Raw genomic sequence first — 17,766 nt, forward strand, 5'->3', positions numbered from 1 at the left:
CTTATTATGAGTATGTTAGTCTCCCTGTGTTTAAGATGTCGAATGTCCACTAATTAAGTGAGTTACTGACAACTCATTTAATTAATATCTTAATCCAATAATAGTACCACTCAACTTTATCGTCATGTCGGACTAAGTCCACCTGCAGGGTTTAACATGACAATCTTTATGAACTCATCTTGAGGATATTATCAACCTAGATTACTAGGACACAGGTTCCTTCTATAATCAACAACATACACTATAAGTGATATCATTTCCCAACTTATCGGGCTTATTGATTCATCGAACCAAATCTCACCCATTGATAAATTAAAGAAATAAATATCAAATATATGTGCTTGTTATTATATTAGAATTAAGAGCACACACTTCCATAATAACTGAGGTATTTGTTCCTTTATAAAGTCAGTATAAAAGAAACAACCTCAAATGGTCCTACTCAATACACTCTAAGTGTATTAGTGTAATTATATAGTTAAGATAAACTAATTCCTAATTACACTACGACCTTCCAATGGTTTGTTCCTTTCTATTTTGGTCGTGAGCTACTGTTTATAATTTATAAGGTACTGATAACATCCTCTTCTGTATGTGGCACCATATACTATGCTATCTACAATATAAATTAATTGAACAACTACAACTAAATGTCGACAATTTGACCAAATGTGATTCTTTATTTAAAATAAATGTTTACAAAAATTTAGGCTTTCAGTATACACTCTAACAGCAGAGCCCTAGAGCTCGAGTCACTACCCGATCGTCGGAGGAAGGGCCAACGCTAGCCCTCATCTCGCTGTGCCCTAGCCGCAATCGTCGTGCCCTAGATCGTCGGGGATCGGGAGCGTGCGCCAATGACAAGGGTAGGTTCTTGAGTCGTTTTCTCTTGATCCTCTCTAACCCTGTGCCCTAACACTGTCTATGATTGGGTAGCTGATCTCTATAGGGTTGATTGGTGTCTGGAATTGTTGATTTCTTTCTTGATCCGGCAATGTGGCAGCGAGATCCCTTTTCACAGCAGATTGACACACCTATATTGGTTAGGTTTTGGATGGTTTGATCACGGAGAAGGTGCCAAGGTCAATGCTACCAGTAAGTTTCTCAAATTAGGTTTTCTTTATGTTGCCTTGATGAATCTGGACCTTCTGTTCTTAATTAGAGCAGTATGGGTGGATTCCAACCAAGTGTTGTGGGTTGTGGATCAACAACCATCTTGTTCCAGCGTCAACAGTGGCTAGGTATTGAGGTAAGGTGTAGGGGAATTTGATACAAATTGGTTAAGTGTGAATTAGGTTTATATTTATGTGTTGATTAGGGTTTTTCCCTAATTTAGTGTTAGAGATTTTATTTAGCTACTTATTAGAATTTAGCTAAATAAAATATACACATTGACTGGCACAGGACTTTGATTCAACATGGTGTCTCGACGAGGGATCTATTTCGGATTGGACCTTTCTATTGGAGGTGAGTACCTTGACTTATCTTTTAGATAATGTCATGTTGATATGCTTAGTAGATTTTAACAAGTAGTAATAATTATGTTTATATCTGCATTGCTATGTCACTATTTATTCCCGAGCATGTTTTGTTTGTTACCTGTTTAGCATTCATGCCCCTGTTATTATTTATGATATAGAGGTAGTGGCATACCACGCCATGTGATATACCGGACTAGTCATTTACCATATCAGACCTGTGTACCTAGATCTGTTTATTTGATCCATTTATTTTTGGTACATGTTTTATGGAGGTAGATATGGTCATGATTTGTATGCTAAGTGTCATGCACTATCTCGCATGATTGCATGTTGTGCGATAGTCTACTCCATTATTGTCGAGCACATCGTCAGTTACATTGATGTGCACACACAACCACTCATGGGTTAGTGGTTTTTATTCAGGCAGGGTGTGTTACAACAGATTGCTCTATTTGGCTCCGTTGGCCCGCTCATTGGTAGTGTGACGTAGCGTGGTAGCCGACAGGGATCCCTCCTCCGGATTGTCTCAGGGGGATGAGAGCATTGCGTGTTGGTGCAATCATGCCCTGGAAGTTTCAATGTGTTGACAATTGTTTAAGTTTAGGTTAATACGTTGGATCTAACATGCATTGTGAGTTTGCAGAAGAAGTCCTTGCAGGTCGAAAGACCGGATGTAAGAGAAGAGAAGTTCAAGAAAGTTGAGGACTAGATTCTTGGCAAAAAAAGTCCTTGCAGGTCAAAAGACCCGATGCAAGGCAAGAGAAGTCCAAGAAGGTCGAGGACCGGATTCTTGGCAAGAGAAGCTCATGCAGGTCAGAAGGTTGGGTGTGTGTTGACTCACTTATTAGAAATCGATTGGTAAATCGATTTAGACACGGTTATGAGGTAGAATACCTCTGAATCGATCAGCCGATCGATTGGAAGGAAACTAATCGATCGGCCGATCGATCGGGAAGTTTCTGCGCGAAGCACAGAATGCTTCTTAATCGATCAGCCGATCGATTGGTGTAAACCAATCGATCAGCCGATCAATTGGTGTAAACCAATCGATCAGGCGATTGATTCAGGAAGCTTCTGTGCGAAGCACATAATCCTCCTGAATCGATCAGCCGATCGATTAAAGTTACTCAATCGATCGACCGATCGATTCACAGAGCATTGCGATTATGCAATTCCACAAACGTGTGTCTGAATCGATTCAAGCACTGCCCCAATCAATTAAAGATCAAACGAACTAATCTACACCGTTGATCTTGACGCGATGGCTTCCAATGAATACTTGTGAATCGATTGGAATATAAACCCAATCGATTCACGGCGACGTCTATGTGAGAAACGGCTAGTTTCACAACATTTAAAAAGCTGGAAGAAAGAGGAACAACTTTATTTGAGAAAAATACACTGTTCTATTGCCCTTGTGTGATCAATCTCTGAAGTGCTCAATGTTGGTGCAATATTCCCTAGGTCAAGGTTGACATGGTTGACTGAGCTTCAATTGGTTCAAGCTCGAGTCTTGATGTTTGGGTTTCGATGTTTGACAATATATGGAGACAAGACATGGAGATTGCAGGTGCAATTGTTCATGTAGTGAGATTGTGAAAGACCTGGTGAGTGAAGCCAGGCAAATGAGAAATCCTAGTGAGTGAAGCTAGGTGAAAGTCCCGGTGAGTGAAGTCGGGCAGCTGGAAAATCCTGGTGAGTGAAACCAGGTGAAAGACCTAGTGTGTGAAGCTAGGCAGTATGGAAAGTGTTAGTGTTGCAAGGTTGCAAACATAGTCCCATATTGGAAACAAATGGGAAAGATTATGGGTTTATAAAGAGAAAGATATCTCCATTGGCATGAGGCCTTTTGGGGAGAGCCCAAGAGCAAAGCCATGAGGGCCTAGGCCCAAAGTGGACAATATCATACCATTGTGGAGATATCTAAATTTTTTTCTATCCTACAATTAGTATCAGAGCCCGGACTGCCAGAAGGTTTTTAACCGCCGACTGTGCACAAGAGCTATGGTCTAATTGAGTCATGTGGGTACAATATTGACCTCGAACAAAGGAAGTGGGGGCTCCTATGTTCGGATCAAGAGGACCAGACACCAGGCAGGAAGTCCTAGTTGCGACTAGGCAAGGAAGTTCTAGTAGGTCGGGTGGACCGAGAGGCAGGAAGACCTGGTGGGTTGATGATCGGACGTGGGAAGTCTGTGGTCCTTTGCTTGAGGGGAGGATTGTTAGTGTTGCAAGGTTGCAAACATAGTCCCATATTGGAAACACATGGGAAAGATCATGGGTTTATAAAGAGAAAGATATCTCCATTGGCATGAGGCCTTTTGGGAAGAGCCCAAGAGAAAAGGCATGAGGGCCTAGGCCCAAAGTGGGCAATATCATACCATTGTGGAGATATCTAAATTCTTTTCGATCCTACAGAAAGTCCTGGTGAGTGAAGCCAGGCAAATGAGAAATCCTTGTGAGTGAAGCTAGGTGAAAGTCCTGGTGAGTGAAGCCAGGCACAGGAAATCCAGATGGATCAAGTACATCTGGTGTTGGGAAGTCCAAGTAGGTCAAAGGGATTGACCGGATACTTGGCACGAGAAATCCAGGTGGATCAAGGTTGATCGGACACCTGGTGGAGATAAGTCCAAGTGGGTCAAGGATGACCAGACACTTGGCACGAGGAGAAAAGTCCAAGTGGGTCAAAGGGATTGACCGGACACTTGGTGAGGGAGTCCTAGCAGGTCAAGGGTGACCGGATGTTAGGCATGATGTACCAACAGGTCATGGTTGACCGGATGTTGGTTTAGGGGACTTTGGACTTGTTTTTGGGCAAAAACAAGAGCTGGATCGATCAGCCGATCGATTGGCTCATGCCCAATCGACCGACCGATCGATTGGGAGAGTCCCTGCGATAAGCCTCTTCCCAATCGATCAGTGGATCGATTGGGAGAAGTGTCGCGCGAACAGAAAGCCTCCCAATCGATCAGTTGATCGATTGGGAGCCTCCAATCAATCGGGCGATCGATTGAGAGGTGTGATTTCGTACGATAAGCCCTGGATCGATCGGTCGATCGATCCAGGCAATTCCCGAGAGCACAGAGGCGCTCTGGATCGATCTACCGATCGATCCAAAGCCTCCCCGATCAATTGGGAGTAATCCAATCGATCGGGATTTGACCGTTGGCGTAGGATATAGCTGTTGGCGAGCGTTTCTCTCGGTAGAACTTCCACGGCTTCGATTCTCTTCTACACAGAAATTCTCCAAAGCCTTCCTCTCCACTCTCACGCTAGTTCTTGAAGGATCTGGGAGGCACGTCCAAGTCAAGAGGCAAGTTACAACAAGAAGAAAAAGCTAGGGTTAGGGTTTTCATTACATATCTTGTAAGATATTTCTTGTATTTGTCTTCCCTTGCTTTCTTCTTGTATTGAGAGTGTTGTAAGGCTTTTCCGCCTTCGGTAGTTACCGAAAAGGAGTGTTTACATAGTGGAGGGTGCGTGAGTGTGTGGATCCTTGGATTAGTCACCTCTTCTTGAGGTGGATACCAAGTAAATCCTAGAGTTAGCGTTGTGTGTGTGTTTCTTCGTATTTTCCGCTGCATATCTTTGAAGAAACAAGCAACGACGAGCAGGAGATTGTGCCAAGCTATTCACCCCCCCTCTAGCTACATATTTGGTCCCAACAAGTGGTATCAGAGCGAGGTCGCTCTTCACCGGAATCATCGCCGGAAGGGGCAACAAAGCTAGAGGGTGAAGAAGTTGGAGCAAAATTCTTCAAGTAAAAGATTTCTTCAAGCTCAACTTCAACATGGAATTCGAAGACGGACTTGGATTCGACACAAAGGTGCCTCCACCATATGTATCTATAATCTTCGATTCTTGGAGATCAAGAATCGAAAATTTCTTGATGATGGAGATAGAGCAATGGTTTGCTCTAATGGAAGGCTTTGAGGCTCAAGAAATTGAAAGGGCAAAATCCTCAAGAAGAGCAAATGGAGCCAAGAACAATTTCAAAGGTGTGAGGCGAATAACAAGGTAACCAAATTATTGGTTAATTTATTGCCAAGCACCATTCTTTGCAAAATCGGAGAATTTGAAGTGCAAAGGAATTGTGGAGCAAGTTGGCCAAACTTCATGAAGAACCCTCCATTGTACCAAATCAAGATAAATCCAAAGAGGACGACTCATTGGAGCAAGATCAAGAGAAGGTGGACTCCAAAGTTGAGAGATGCTCAACTTCCGAAGAAGAAAAAGTCTAAGAAGTCTCATCTTCAAAGGAATGCAACGAAAATGGCAAAGAGGGTGCATACTCTTTGTTTCTTGTAGAAGATGAAGATGAAGAAGCCTCCAACTCTAGGATTGAGGGAGAGCAATTTTCGATATAACCGGATCAAGAAGAAGGAGAAGTTTTCACATCCGTGTCAAGAGAAGAAGAGGGTGAAGAAGCTTCCACCTCCACAAGTCGAGTCGAATCTATTGGAGGAGCATCATTATCGGATCAAGAGGAAGCCTCTACCTCCGGATCAAAAGGAGAAGATGTCATCCCTACACATAAAGGTATAAATATTTCAAATAAAAATAAAAATCATATCATATGTTTTGAGTGTAGGGAGCATGGACATTATAAGAGCAAATGCCCTAAATTGGTCAAGAAAAAGGGTCAAGTGGCACCAAAGGGTAAGGAGAAGCCCAAAGAGACCGCTCCCTCAACAAAGAAGAGTAAGGAGCACATTGTGTGCTTTTTGTGCAACCAAAAGGGACATTATAGAAGTCAATGTCCCAAGGGGAAGAAAACGGTCAAGGCTCAAGAAGGAAGCACAAGTCAAGGGGGAGCCTCCAAGGTAAAACGAAAGGTATCATTTATTGAGTCTACCCCTTTAAATAATGGTAAAAAGCATGCTAGTTCTAATTTATATCATTTTAATGCTATTTACCATAAACATAGGAAGCATGATAGCATTAAGGGAAATCATATGGCTCTTCATGCTAAAACTAACACACCCAGGGTTAGGAAGGTAGATAAGAATTTAGGCAATAACTCTAAGGATTTTAGTTATAAGCCTAGAAATAGAAATGCTCATGGACTTAATGATAAATCAAAAACTAAGGATTTATGGAAAAAAATCAAGTCTTGAGGTCAAGACTTGATAAAATGGAAAAAACCCTAAAAATGATGGAAAATATCCTAAAAGGGCAAAATGAGCACAACCTAGGTTTAGGACAACAAAAGTCATCCAATGGTCATAGAGGTTTGGGATACAAACTTAAGACTAAGAAGGATGTAATTTCTTACCATAAGGTTCCATATAACTATGGAACCGAGTCCAGGTCTAAGGGTCAAGTCAAAAGTACAAGGGAAGTTATCCCTAGGAGTATTTTTGTAACTAAGGTGACTAAGACTTCTAAGAAGTCTAACAAAGTTACTAAAAAGGTCACAAGAGAAGAAATCCCTAGGGTTGACCTAGAAAAGGTGATCAAGGCTTCTAAGAAGCCAAACAAAGTCACTAGGAAGGTATCTAGGGAGTTTATCCCTAGCGAGTACCTAGAGCATCCAAGGAGCACCAATAGGTTTTGGGTTCTTAGGAGCATTTTCTCTACCCCATAGATGAGTTAGAGAGTGTCAACTCAAATTGAAAGGGTAGTTAACCTAATCATGATGAAGTTGACACTCAAGGAGCATTTTCAAGATTATTATTAACCTTTGAAAATGAAAAGGAGTATCATTTACTCTTAATTGGAGTAATATGTGCCATAATTTCAGCATTTGGATATAATTATAATTGGCACAAAAAAAAATCAAGTCTAAAGAAATGCCAAGTTGGGAGTTTGCCATTTTATTAGGGACTTAAGGGCAATCTAGGACTTAAATTTTAAGTTAGCCAAGGTTTTAAGATACTTAGATATGTAATCTATGTATTTTATTTATGCTAAAACCTGTCATGATTGTTTACCTTTTATATGTCATGACATCATATTTATTTGCTTTGGCATTCATGCTTTATTATGAAAAATACCAAAAATACCATGTCATGTCATACATACATCATGTAGTCATAAGAAATTTTTTTTTGAAAATTATTTATCTTTGATGTATGCCATAACACATCATGCATTATTTTAATTCCATGCAATTAATGACCAAATGACATTTATTAACAAGTAACACCCTTGGTGGATGTTCACAACCTCAAAAATACCTAGGTAGATATGCATGATCCCTAGACTAGGGCAAAACCAAAATTTTATATCTCACACAAACTATAAGGTGACTTGTGTGTGTTTTCGTACACATTAGATAAAAGTGAGATGTTAGGATGATGAACAAAACTCAAGATGTTGATTTAATGCATTCTTTTGAGTTTTTAGGTTCATCAAACACATAGTTATGTGTTTTCCAATCATTGGGAAAGCTAATGTACAAGTCATGTGCATTGAGCCCAAGGAACATGGTTGGATATTGGTTTTGAAAATCATTTTAAAATGCTTTTGGAAAACCTTGGTGAAGGCTATCTTTTGATAGTAATCATCATTGAATAGTTGAGCACAAACTTGAAGAAAACACTAAAGTGTTTACAAGTTTTCAAGTTTGTGTCAATCTTTGAAAATATGAAGTATTTTCTTAGAAAACTATTTTTCCATGATCGATCAAGCCCTCCTGAATCGATCAGTAGATCGATTCAAGCAGGTTCAATCGATTGGGACCCAACTCCAATCGATTGGGAATGCTGATTTTGGCTGGTAAAGCTGATTTCAGCATTTTGGACCATCTTTAGTCTAGGTAACCATTTCAAACCCCTCAAAACATATTTATACACATTTAAGGGGAGTTTTCATGATGAAAACAAGGATGGATTGGTTAAGGAAGACTAAGTCGAAGTTTAGGTTGAGGTTTGGTTTCATTATTGAATTCATGAAGTTCAAAACTTCTAATTTTGGGTTTCCTAAAGGTTTAGGGATTCCAAGTCATTGTTGGTGCAATGACAAAAGTTTCGTGCATATCTTTAGGGGGGGTTACTCTTTAAGGACATGAAAAATACTTTTCATACACCTTGGAAGGTGGTTAACCTTCTTTCGCGGAAATGCTCAAGGTTGAGCATTTGAAAATAATGGAGAGTGGATATCTTCGTTATTCAAGGGGTGTCTGCTCAAGGATGAGCATTTAATGATAGTGAAGGGTATAGGACCTTCGTTATCGGGTTGTGAGCAACAAGTGAAGTTGTGAACAACGTTAGATAACTCTTCAAGGGGAGAGTTTGCTTATTTTGATGTGTGTCAATAGGGGGAGAATGTGTGGTTAAGTTAGGCCTTCATTACCTAAAGAGGGAGTTTGCCCTCTAGGAAAGGAGGAGAATGAAGGAAACCATCACTCTCATACTGACATGAAAGAAGTTGAGGCTATGAGATTAGCCTAACTTACAAGTAGTATTGTCAAACATCAAAAAGGGGGAGATTGTTGGTGCAATATTCCCTAGGTCAAGGTTGACCTGGTTGACTGTGCTTGAATTGGTTCAAGCTCGAGTCTTGATGTTTGGGTTTCGATGTTTGACAATACATGGAGACAAGACATGGAGATTGCAGGTGCAATTGTTCATGTGGTGAGATTGTGAAAGACCTGGTGAGTGAAGCCAAGCAAATGAGAAATCCTAGTGAGTGAAGCTAGGTGAAAGGCCCGGTGAGTGAAGTCGGGCAGCTGGAAAATCCTGGTGAGTGAAGCCAGGTGAAAGACCTAGTGAGTGAAGCTAGGCAGTATGGAAAGTCCTGGTGAGTGAAGCCAGGCAAATAAGAAATCCTAGTGAGTGAAGCTAGGTGAAAGTCCTGGTGAGTGAAGCCAGGCATAGGAAATCCAGATGGATCAAGTACATCTGGTGTTGGGAAGTCCAAGTAGGTCAAAGGGATTAACCGGATACTTGGCATGAGAAATCCAGGTGGATCAAGGTTGATCAGACACCTGGTGGAGATAAGTCTAAGTGGGTCAAGGATGACCAGACACTTGGCACGAGGAGAAAAGTCCAAGTGGGTCAAAGGGATTGACTGGACACTTGGTGAGGGAGTCCGAGCAGGTCAAGGGTGACCGGATGTTAGGCATGATGTACCAACAGGTCATGGTTGATCGGATGTTGGTTTATGGGACTTTGGACTTGTTTTGGGGCAAAAACAAGAGCTGGATCGATCAACCGATCGATTGGCTCATGCCCAATCGATCGGCCGATTGATTGGGAGAGTCCCCGCGATAAGCCTCTTCCCAATCGATCAGTGGATCGATTGGGAGAAGTGTCGCGCGAACAAAAAGCCTCCCAATCGATCAGCTGATCGATTGGGAGCCTCCAATCAATCGGGCGACCGATTGGGAGGTGTGATTTCGCACGATAAGCCCTGGATCGATCGGTCGATCGATCCAGGCAATTTCCGAGAGCACAGAGGCGCTCTGGATCGATCGACCGATCGATCCAAAGCCTCCCCGATCGATTGGGAGCAATCCAATCGATCGGGATTTGACCGTTGGCGCAGGATATAACTGTAGGCGAGCGTTTCTCTCGGTAGAACTTCCACGGCTTCAATTCTCTTCTACACAGCAGTTCTCCACAGCCTTCCTCTCCACTCTCACGCCAGTTCTTGAAGGATCTTGGAGGCACATCCAAGTCAAGAGGTAAATTACAACAAGAAGAAAAAGCTAGGGTTAGGGTTTTCATTGCATATCTTGTAAGATATTTCTTGTATTTGTCTTCCCTTGCTTTCTTCTTGTATTGAGAGTGCTGTAAGGCTTCTCCACCTTCAGTAGTTACCGAAAAGGAGTGTTTACATAGTGGAGGGTGCGTGAGTGTGTGGATCCTTGGATTAGTCACCTCTTCTTGAGGTGGATACCAAGTAAATCCTAGAGTTAGCGTTGTGTGTGTGTTTCTTCATATTTTCCGCTGCATATCTTTGAAGAAACAAGAAACAACGAGCACGAGATCGCGCCGATCTATTCACCCCCTCCCCCCTCTAGCTACATATTTGGTCCCAACACTTAAGACCTCTCAAGGGTTTGAAGCTCAAGCTCTCCATCTCGCCACGTTTTCAAGTCTCACGTTGCAAGGAAGAAGTACTTCAAGTTTGTAATCCCTCTTTTCTTCTTCATTGTAGTGGGTGTGATCTTTTTACCTTGGAGAGGGAGAGTTGTAAGTCTTGTAAGGTTTCTCCACCTTCGGTGTTATTCTGAGAAGCAGAAGTTTGATAGTGGAAGGGTGACCATGGTGTGGATCCTTGGACTAGTCACCTCCTTGAGGAGGTGGATACCAAGTAAATACAAGAGTTAGCATTGATTCCCAGTTTCCGCTGCGCAAAATCAAGTCGATCAACAAAACGAAGTGAGTCATTCACCCCCCCCCCCCTCTAGCTCAACCGATCCTAACAAGTGGTATCAGAGCAATGGTTTGCTTTTGAGGATTCACCGCCAAGAAAGCACAAGTTAAGAGCTACAAGATGTCATTGAAGGAGGGGCATAGTACTTCATGACCACAGTTCTATGAAGGCAGCAACTTCGCTTATTGGAAGAGTCACATGGAGCATTATCTCATGACCGAAATTGACATGTGGTTCTCAATCACGGAGGGATTCACGGCGCCAACCGAAAATAGAAAGATGCTTGAATCATCAAGGTGGACCGCTGAACAAAAAATGAAGGCCCAAGCAAATGCTAAGGCAATCATGACTCTCCAGTGTGGGTTGAGTTCGGAACAACTCAAAAAAGTTGGACCTTTCAAGAGTGCCAAGGATTTATGGGATAAGCTCATTGAGCTAAATGAAGGCACCAAAGATTCAAGAATTGCAAAGAGAGATCTCTTAATAAATCAACTTCAGAATTTCACAATGAAGGATGGAGAAACGGTAAGCTCACTACATGGGAGATTCAAGGAACTCTTAAATGGTCTCCATTCAGTTAGAGAGAGTGTGGAGAACCGGGATCTCATAAGGTATGCCTTAAAATCTTTCCCAAGAAATTCATTATGGTCATCCATGGTGGATGCCTATAAGGTTTCAAGGAATTTGTCAATAGTAAAATTGGATGAATTATTTTGTGAACTTGAATTGCATGAGCAAGCTAACACAAGCCACAAAGAGAAAGGTATAGCGTTGGTTGCAGGTGAAAAGACAAAAAGGAAGCACAAGGAAAAGAAGAAGGAGAAGAAGGAGTCATCTTCAGAATCTGAGCAAGATAGTTATAGTGATAGTGATGAAGAGCTATCATCAAGTGAAATGACAAACTTTGTTCGAAGAATGATGAGATATTCAAGGAAGTTTGACAAGAAGGATGTCAAGAAGATTTTCAATGACGAAAAGAGAAAAGGTAAATCTCTTGTGGATTTTAAGACTAAGACTGATGTAATTTGCTATGAATGTAAGAAAAAGGGTCACTATAAAATGGAGTGCCCAAAGTTGAAGAAGCAAGAGGAAAAGATCAAGAAAAAGAAGAAGGCTTTGAAAGCCACATGGGACGACTCATCGTCAAGGTCATCAGAAGAAGATGAAAGGAATAGCTCAAAGCACATGGCTCTCATGGCCTTGAGCCATGTTGAAGAGAGTGAAGATGAAGATAGTCATGGGGAGGATGTGGAGTGTAACGACCCGCCTCCTACTGACTAACCTATAAGGCCGGGGGTTACAATTGTTGTGCTAAACTTCACTATAAGGTGCGGAAAACTGAACTAATTTAAAACTCTATGCTATTTGTTATAAAATCTAAAATTTATATTCAGAACACATTTCTAAGGTTGTACACCGACTAAGAGGGGAAGCCAACTTGCTATCTGATAAAAAAAAACAGAAAACAGACGCTTCTGGATGAAATCAGACATTCCAATCGATCGGCTGATCGATTAGAGTCATTTGATCGATCCAATGATCGATTCAACGTGCTATTGTGCACGGAGGTCCCATCTGGATCGATCGGCTGATCGATCCAGTCTGGCCAATCGATCCAGAGATCGATTCAGAAGCTCTCTGTTCGCGGGAGCAATTTCCCGATCGATCGACTGATCGATCCATAGCCGATCGATCAACTGATCGACTCATCAGCTCTCTGTACGCGGCAGATCGCGTTTCGATCGATTGGCTGATCGATCGAGGGCTCCTCAATCGATCAGCTGATCGACTCAATGGCGTTCTGTACGCGAGGACTTCTTCCAATCTATCGGCTGATCGATTGAGGACTGCTCAATCGATCAGTTGATCGATTGGGTTTCTGATTTCTACAGAAATCAGACCCGACCTCGTACAGAAACTTCAGAAATCCAACTACAAACACAACACTACCACTAGGCATGTCATTACACATGGTTAGTTATCTAACATCCAAACAATAAGCAATCTAAGCATAACTTTCATGATTCAAGACACTTAAACATCTAAAGGTACAGAAAAGTAACTAAAAACATAAATACTAAATCTTTTGGTGGGATATTTCCCAAGAGTCTTTATTCCAAGTTCCTTCTCACACGCATCTTTATCGCATTGCCCTCTAGCCTCCGCTAATCCATCTTCCCATTACCTTTATCTGCAGTATAAGGAAAAAGGAAACTATAAGCTTGGGAGCTTAGTAAGAAACCATCTACCTCACAAAACATGCATTCGATAAGATCATGCTTTCAAAAGATGCTATTTGAAATATATGCTGAAAATGCTAAAACATGGCATATGGACAATTAAATCATGCTAAACAATTACTGAACAAAAGGCTACTCATTGTATCAACAAGCTAACTAAATCGATACATAAACTAGACTATGTGTTATAACACTAAGACAATAAGGAAAACTAAGCTGAAGCTAAGTTGTATTCACGTATCTGGTTGTGAAGTTTGAAAACTATTTTAATAAATATATAAAAATACTAAACATGCTGCTGATGGGCCCGACAACTGTACTTGCTGTGTGCGCATTCCTAACTAGGCCCGAGGTAGCAAGTCCCGAATCTAGTAGGGTTCTAGGTTATCTAAACCTAGAGACGACTATGGGAGCCCAACCCAAGGACAACTGAAGTCCAGTACAGTGCCACTGATAAAGTAAAATACTGTTTATAAACTGATTTATCATATCTTGCTTTTACTAGGTTATCTAAACCTAGAGCTAGGTTATCTGAACATAGAGACGACTATGGGAGCCCACCCATAGGACCGTAGTCCTATATCACTGAAGCAAGGCTATATTTGCTAATTAAAATGCATCTAGGGCATTTAACTGAGCTATTAAAATATTTACTGTAGCATTTAACTATTCTAGGCATTTTATCGAGCACTTGGTGTGCTCTAATTCTGCATATGGCTAAACTGAGAACATAAATGCGAACTAGGGTATAAAAACATACAATTAGCTACTTATACTACAGGTGAGGGGTTACTTACATCCTGCGCTAGTTTTCTTACGAATCTGATCGCTAGTTTTCCGGAGAAGAAGATCTTTTCGACGATCTTCTTACGTATATACTTTCTTCTCGGGGAGGGGGATGTCCTCGTGCCGGAGTTGTCGTCGGAAGGTGTTCCTACGCTCCTAGGTATGAAACCCTAGGTCTCCTTAGCCTTGGGCGTGAAGAGAGGGTGCAGGAGAAGAGATGGCGTCGGGTGAGGGTGAGGGGAAAAGAGAGTTGTCGTTTGGAGAATAATAACTCGTCTTTTAATTCCCTATTTATATTAAGTGCTTAACACCATCCAACTAAATCTTAAATAGAATTGTTCTCCTCTTCTTTCAGCATACCCCTGCTGGGGCCCCTTGGTTACTGGAGTCATCTATAAGGCGTAGAGTCTAATAGGTCTAGGGTTCGATTCCTTCTTAGGCTATTTTACGATTTTTATTTAATTTGGCTACTTCGGCTATTCTAAAAATTCCAGAAAAATATCCTAAAATTCCATAAAAATAATAGAATATTTTTAAAATAACTTTAAGAATTTTCCTGACGTTACAATCCCCTATACCTTATAAAAAGTTCATCCTCGAACTTAAAATAACTCTGGGTATTTCTGCCTCATACTAGCTTCTGTCTCTCAAGTTGCCTCTTCTGTTGTGTGATTTTGCCAAATGACTTTTACTAATGGTACCTCCTTGTTCCGCAATTTCTTAACTGCTCGGTCTATTATCTGAATAGGCCGACTGTCATAGCTGAGGTCTTCGCAGACTTGTACCGAGTAAGGCTCAATCACTTGGGTGGCGTCTGGGATATGCTTCTTCAGCATAGAGACATAAAATTCGTTATGGATAGCTGACATCTCCTGAGGTAGCTCTAGCTCATATGCTACTTTGCCAACTCTTCTGGTAATAAGGTATGGTCCCACATATCTGGGACTTAATTTGCCCTTCTTCCCAAAACGCATTACTCCCTTCATGGGAGCCACTCGGAGAAATACTGTATCCCCAACTGAAAACTCTAAGGGTCGACGTTGTGTATCAGCATAGCTTTTCTGACGGCTCTGAGCTGTCTCTATCCTCTGGCGGATCTACTGTATAGCTGTCGTGGTATCTGCTACTAGATCTATCTGAAGTTCTAGTTCTTTCTGTTCACTACTTTCATATCAGCAGATTGGAGATCTACACCTCCGCCCGTAGACAGCCTCGTAGGGTGTCATGCCGATGGTGGCCTGATAGCTATTGTTGTATGCAAATTCTGCTAAACTCAGATATTTGCACCAACTTCCCTTGAAGTCTAGGGCACACGCTCGGAGCATATCCTCGAGTACCTGATTTACTCGCTCTGTCTGACCATCTTTCTGAGGATGGAAGGCTGTGCTAAACTTTAACTTGGTACCCAATGCTAACTGCACACACTCCCAGAAGTGTGATGTGAATCTACTGTCTCTGTCTGAAATGATGGTCCGTGTGACTCCATGCAGTCTGATGATCTCCTTGAGATACAACTGAGCTAGCTGCTCCATGGAGTAGGATATCCTGATAGCTAAGAAGTGGGCTGACTTAGTCAATCTGTCGACTATTATCCAGATGGCATCAAAACCATTCGTGGTTCTGGGTAGTCCCACTATAAAATCCATGGAAATATCCTCCCACTTCCATTCTGGGATCTGAATAGGCTGCAGAACTCCTCCTGGTCTCTGGTGTTCTGCCTTGACTCTCTGACAGGTCAGACAGATTCTGACATATCTAGCGATGTCTCTTTTCATCCCAGGCCACCAAAAATGTTTCTTTAGGTCTTGGTACATCTTAGTGGAGCCAGAATGCATCGCATAAGGAGTCCTGTAAGCCTCGTCTATGATCTTCCTCCGTAAATCCTCCTGATCTGGAACACATAGTCTGTCACCAAAATATAATACCCCACTATCAGATACTCTGAACTCTCCACTTTCTGATTCTGCTAACCCTTGCTTGATCTTCTAAATTTCAGGGTCCTGATCCTGAGCTGTCTGGATATCACCAAGTAGGGTAGATGCTAATGTTATGGTGGAGAGTTGCCCAACTGTTAATTCGAGACCGAAATCTGTAATCTCCTTTTGTAGGGACGGTGACATGGCTGCTAGGGACAGTAAGGTAGCACTGGACTTCCTTCTAAGTGCGTCTGCCACCTTATTGGCTTTTCCCGGGTGGTAGAGGATGTCTATATCGTAGTCTTGGACCAGCTCGAGCCATCTGCGTTGTCGCATATTCAGATCCTTCTGAGTGAAGAAGTACTTTAGACTCTGATGATCTGTATACACTCTGCACTGAGCCCCATATAAGTAATGTCTCCAAATTTTGAGGGTGAACACAACTGCTGCAAGCTCAAGGTCATGAGTAGGGTAGTTCCTCTCATAGTCCTTGAGTTGTCTGGAGGCATAGGCAATCACCTTACCTTCTTGCATCAGTACTGCTCCTAATCCCAATTTAGAGGCGTCACTGTAAATATCAAAGCTGTCTGTGTTTTCTGGCAGAGTCAGAATGGGAGCACTGGTCAATCTTCTTTTGAGCTCCATGAAACTGTTCTCACAGTCCTCTATCCATTGAAATTTTCTGTTCTTCCTGGTGAGAGCTGTCAGTGGGGAGGCTATCCTGGAGAAATCCTCTACGAATTTTCTGTAATAACCTACTAGTCCCAAAAAGCTTCTGATTTCACTGGCATTCTTAGGTCTCTTCCAGTTACTCACAGCTTCTATCTTACTGGGGTCTACCATGATACCATCTTTAGAGATGATGTGACCCAGAAAGGATACCTGATCGAGCCAGAATTCACATTTCGTAAACTTGGCGTATAGCTGGTTCTGCTGAAGGGTCTGCAATACTATTCTCAGGTGCTTCGCATGTTCTTCCTGAGTTTTGGAATAAATAAGAATGTCGTCAATGAACACGATGACAAACTTATCTAAGTATTCTTTGAATACTCTGTTCATGAGATCCATGAAGGTAGCTGGAGCATTCGTCACACCAAAGGGCATGACTACGAACTCATAATGTCCGTATCTGGTCCTGAAAGTTGTCTTGGGTATATCACCCTCTTTAACTCTCACTTGGTGATATCCCGATCTGAGGTCAATTTTAGAGAACATTGTTGCTCCCTTTAGCTGATCGAACAGGTCATCTATCCTGGGAAGAGGATACCTGTTCTTAATCGTGACCTGGTTTAATGCCCGGTAGTCTATACACAGGCGCATGCTCTCGTCCTTCTTCTTCACGAACAATACAGGCGCTCCCCATGGTGAGTGACTAGAGCGTATGAAGCTCTTGTCAAGCAGCTCCTGTAGTTGCTCCTGAAGTTCCTTCAGTTCTACTGGAGCCATGCGGTAGGGTGCTTTGGAGATGGGATTTGTACCGGGGACGAGTTCTATCTCAAATTCAATCTCCCTGTCTGGTGCTAGGCCTGGTAACTCCTCAGGGAAAACTGCTGGATAGTCACATACAACTCGGACCTCTTCTAGCTTTTGGTCCTTGTCCTGACTGATATTGACTACATGCGCTAAGAACCCCGTACAGCCTGAACCCAATAGTTTTTGTATTTTCAAAGCTGAGAGAAACTTCTTAGTCTTTCTCTTTGGTTCTCCGATATACTCAAACTGTACTCCTGCTTCAGGTTGGAATACAACTTTCTATTTACGGCACTCTATAGAGGCACCGTACTTGATTAGAAAGTCCATTCCCAAGATGACGTCGTAGTCAGTCATATCTGTTGGGGTTGCAAGGTTGCAAACATAGTCCCACATTGAAAACACATGGAAAAGATCATGGGTTTATAAGAGAAAGATATCTTCATTGGCATGAGGCCTTTTGGGTAGAGCCCAAGAGCAAAACCATGAGGGCTTAGGCCCAAAGTGGATAATATCATGCTATTGTGGAGATATCTAAATTCTTTTCGA

Source organism: Zingiber officinale, chromosome 2A (genome assembly GCF_018446385.1).
Source record: "Zingiber officinale cultivar Zhangliang chromosome 2A, Zo_v1.1, whole genome shotgun sequence".
NCBI lineage: Eukaryota > Viridiplantae > Streptophyta > Magnoliopsida > Zingiberales > Zingiberaceae > Zingiber > Zingiber officinale.